A 5,000-nucleotide genomic window follows, 5' to 3' on the forward strand; every position below is an offset into this window, starting at 1 on the left:
CATTCATATCTTATCCCTCAATATCTTTTCTATGTTATCTCCTTTAAAATAGTTTTCTTGTTTCTCATCTTCTTTGTTGCCCTGTTTTCATTATTTTCTTGCTTTTCTCACTTCCCTATTCCCTTTCCTTTTGCTTGCCTGGCCTAGCCTGGCCTAGCCTGGCCTAGCCTGACCTAGTCTTCTTTTCTCTTCCCTTCCCTTCCTATCTCGATCTCGATCCGATTCCATCTGATCTCGATCCGATCCGATCCGATCTCGATTCGATCCGATTCGATCCGATCCGATCCGATCCGATCCGATCCGATCCCATCGATCCGATCCGATCCGATTCAGCAGCCCAAGCAAGTCCCAAGCTGGATCGATCCCCATCCCATCCCATCCCATCCCATCCCATCCCTTTCCATCCCATTTATTTCCTTTCCTTTCTTTTTCTTTAAAGTAAAAGTAAAATGCTTTCCTTTCTCTTTTCTCTTCTTCTTCCTTCCTTCCTCCCCTCCCTTCCTCCCCTCCCCCTCCCTTCCCTTTCCTTTCCTTCCCTTTCCTTTCCTTCTCTTCCCTTTCCTTTCCTTCCTCCTCCTCCTCCCTCCTCCTCCCTTCCCTTCCCTTCCTTTCCTTCCCTTTCCTTCCCCCTCCTTTCCCCTCCTTTCCTTTCCTCTTCCTTTCCTTTCCCTTCCTTCCCCCTTTCCTTCTCTTCCCTTTCCTTCCTCTTCTTCCCTTCCCTTCCCATACCTTCCTTTAGCTTCCCTTCCCTTCCCTTCCTTTTCCTTTCCTTCCCTCCTTCCCTTCCCTTCCCTTCCTTCTTCCTTCCCTTTCCCTGTCTCTTCCTTTTCCTTTCCTTTCCTTTTCCTTCTTTTCCTTCCCTTCCCTTCCCTTCCCTTCCCTTCCCTTTTTCCTCTTTTCCTTTTCCTTTCCTTTCCTTTTCCTTTTCCTTTCCTTCCCTTCTCATCCCTTCCCATCCCTTCACTTCCCTTCCCTTCCCTTCCATGTCCCTTCCCTTCCCTTCCCTTCCTTCCTTCCTTCCCTTCCCTACCCTTCCTTCCCTTCCCTTCCCTTCCCTTCCCTTCCCTTCCCTTCCCTTCCCTTCCTTCCCTTCCCTTCCTTCCCTTCCTCCTTCCCTCCCTCCCCTGCCTTCCCCTCCCCTCCCTCCCTTCCCCTCCCTTCCCCTCCCCCACCCCCTCCCTCCCTCTCCCTCCTCTCCCCTCCCCTCCCTCCTCCTCCCCTCCCTCCCTCCCTCCTCCTCCTTCCCCCCACTTCCTCCCCTCCCTCTCCCCCTCCTCCCTCCTCCCCTCCTTCCCTTCCCCTCCCCTTCCCTACTTTACCCTACAAAACAATACCCTACTATACCTTTCCATTCCCTTTTTTCCCCTTCCCATCTCTGCACACTCTACCCGTATCTTCCCTTTCTACCCTTCCTTTTCTTTTCATCCCGTCTTTTATAATCCCATCCTTTTCTACCCTCTTCCCTTCCTTCTCTTCCCTTTTTACTTCTCTTCTCACCCCTGCCCTGCCCTACCCAACCCTTCCTTCCTGTCCCTTCTCTCTTACCTTCCTTTCTACCCTTCCTCCCTTCATTTCTGCACACTGTCACCCTTCCCTTCCCTCTTTTCTTCCCTTCCTTTCTTCTCCTCTTCCTGTCCCATCCTATCCCGCTCCCGTTCTGCCTTGGCCTGCTCCTGGGTCTCTGCTCTGGTTACTGCCTCTGTCTGGCTCCTGCCTCCTGGCTCTGTCCAACCCTTCTGTTCTTGTCTCTGTCTCTCTACCTTCCCGCTCCCGCCCTGCCCCGTTCTGCCTCAGCCTCATGGTTCTGCCCTGTCCCTTGCCTGCTCCTCCCGCTCTGCCCCGCCTCCTGGGCTCTGCCCTGCCTCTGCCCTCTGCTCCCGCTCAGCCCCGCTCCCGTTCTGCCCTGGCTCCCGGGCCTCCTGCCCCCGTCCCGTCCTGTCCCGTCCCTTTTTGTCCCTTCCCCCCCCCCCTCATCCCCTTCCAATCATCTCCTGTATTTGCATCAGTTTTTTTAAAGCAATACTTTACAGGTTATATTAGATTTGGTTATTTCCGTAACACCATATGCATTAAATGACAGTGGGAGTAAGCAGCTGATTTCAGCCTTTGACTGAAGTATCATTTTTAGAGTACATTTACTCATTCAGAGTTTAGAAAATGTTACTTGTCTGCCAGTTATATCAGGTATGGTATTAATTGGTATGAATTTTTTCAGCTGTGGGAATTTGGAGCAATAGGATCATTCCTCCAAAGTTGAAGGTACTATGCTTCAGTTTTTCATTTTCTTTACAAAAAGAGTATGGTCATATTATATAAATATGTTCTCCATTTCATAAGAAATTCACTTTGGACTATTGTAGATTTTTGATATCATTACCCATTAACCTTATATTAAAAGCTTTTTGAAGTTTTATATGAAATTTAGACCTATGGAAGAAGTGATCAAATCATATTTGTAATCTGATAGCTTCTGAAATTTGTATTCTGGCAGCAGATGGTGAAATTATCCACAATCATGAATGGAAAGTGTAGCAATAAGACCATAGAACCTCCTTACCACTCTTTTCTGGGGGTTCCTGTACATAGCAAATATATCTGAGTAATTTTTGAAGTCAGCTGATCTTGTCACATGATATCTCAAGTGACAGACTTTATCACATTAATAGGAGAAGACAGATTGGAAATTGACCTTTCACAGGATATACATTTACTACTAATATTGTTGCAATAATATGTATAATGTAAATGTTATAAGAATTTGTGGTTCTTATTTGAATCCTCAGTTAATGTTTTTTTTTTTTGTTGTTGATTGAACCAGTAAGCATTATTCTTTCTTCAGAGTAAAGTTGATGTGCTAACAAATATACTAGGACCAATTGTGATTGTGATTGAGGATGGTATTGCTTCTTTGTGTTGCTGGCATTATTTAGTACTGGAAAGTCTGTTATCCTTTCATATATATATTATATATTAAATCAAGGACTCTTTATACCTTGAATATGACAAAATTCTTACTAGGATGTATCCTCTTAATTCTTTAAAGTAAGAAAAAATAATATATTGCACACTGCTTAATTAGTTTGCTGGACTTACCCTCAGATCTGAGAAATATTCGCCACTGATAGTTTGAAAAAATATAAATAAAAAGGAAAAAAGAAATGATGATTGTAGGAAACTGCTATAGAATGGTTGTATAGCCAAAGCTTTGTAGTGTACCCTTAGTCGTGATAGTTTGTCTGAATATAAAACCATGCCATGCAATTTTAACTGCTACCCAAAATTGATGACCTTATGAATCTAAGTTGCCACACATACATATACACTGATACATATGCAGACACATACACATATGCAGACACATACACATGCAGTTGCATACACATATGCAGACACATACACATACACAAACATATACACAGATATATAGTTGGGCACAGACACAGACACATAAACAGACTCATACACATACACACAGATACATACAGGCACATACAGACAGAGACATACACACAGACATATACACAGACACACAGGCACATACACACAGACACATACACACATACACATACACACACAAATACACACACATACACATACACATACATATGCATACACATACACTACATACATATACATATACACATATGCATACACATAGACTGCATGTACACACACATGCAGATACACACAGACACATGTACATACATCTACACATACATATACACACATATACATATACACACATACACATACTCTTACACATGGACACTAACAAATAGATACATATACAGAGCTACATACACGGACAACCTCACAAAGATAGACTCACAGATTCACAGCCACAGGCAGACTCACAGCCACAGGCAGACTCACAGCCACAGGCAGACTCACAGCCACAGTCAGACTTACAGCCACAGGCAGACTCAGATATGCATGCAGTAACTCATACAGATATTCTGACAGATATGCACACAGATACACACATAGATACACGCAGTTCTCACAGTACACACAGTACACACTGTACACACAGATACACACAGATACACACAGTTCTCACAGTACACACAGTACACACTGTACACACAGATACACACATACACACAGATACACACAGTACACTCAGATAAAACACATACAGATACACATACACACACAAAAGAACAAAAATATCCAGAATGGGACTGCAGGAAGTGATGGTTTGGCCCTCATACGTATAGGAGTTTTGTTTGCCTTTGCTATTGCCTTCTACTCTTTGTGGAGGCCACATCATCACTGGACACAGCTGCATGGCCAGAGATTTATAGGCTGAGAATAATTCTTATACTTATTAGTGTTATTTTATATGTTTATTATGGCCATTACTTCACATTTCCTCCATCTTTGCATGGCCCTGTCCTGAACATTTATCAAATTTAGGGATAGCCAAGTATTGACACTTCAAAAAGTTTTTTTTTAGTATTCAGATGTTAATTTTTGTGTTATTTGTTGAATTCAATTTCATTGTTTTATTTTGTTTTTAAGATAATGGTTTATGAATAATGGCTGTTTTTTTACTCCCACTTAAAGAATAAAAATGCAAATATATTCTCCACATCAGGTTCCATCACACTAAAGTTTCTGTTATGTTTTGTTATTTATTCTTCAAGTATTTTTTCTCCCTCTGTCTTCTCTTCACCTTTTTCCTTGCTTCCTCTTTCCCTCCCTTTTTCCCTCCCTCCCTTCCTTATCTCCCTCACTTACCTCCCTTTCTCTCTCCCTCCTTTACCCTCCTGTTCCTCCTGTTCCTAATTTTCATCCTCCTGTTTCTTTTTCTCCTTCTCCGTATCATTCTCCTCCATATTCTCCTCATCCATATCCTTCTCCTCCTCCTTCCCCTTCATCTCTCTCTCATTCATCTCCATCACCTCCATTTCCCCTTCATCTCTCTCTCAATCATCTCCATCATCTCCATTTCCTACTCCTCCTCTTCTTCTTCTTCTCCTCCTCTTTCACCTTCT

The 5,000-nt window shown here is 43.1% G+C and overlaps 1 protein-coding gene across 5 annotated transcripts in view; it reads left to right on the plus strand.

Moving 5' to 3' along the window:
- The window catches only part of LOC138863596 (haloacid dehalogenase-like hydrolase domain-containing protein 3), a 17,859-nt gene that overhangs the window by 8,531 nt on the left and 4,328 nt on the right, over positions 1 to 5,000 (plus strand). The window lies entirely within an intron of this gene.

Source organism: Penaeus vannamei, chromosome 12 (assembly GCF_042767895.1).
Source record: "Penaeus vannamei isolate JL-2024 chromosome 12, ASM4276789v1, whole genome shotgun sequence".
Lineage (NCBI taxonomy): Eukaryota > Metazoa > Arthropoda > Malacostraca > Decapoda > Penaeidae > Penaeus > Penaeus vannamei.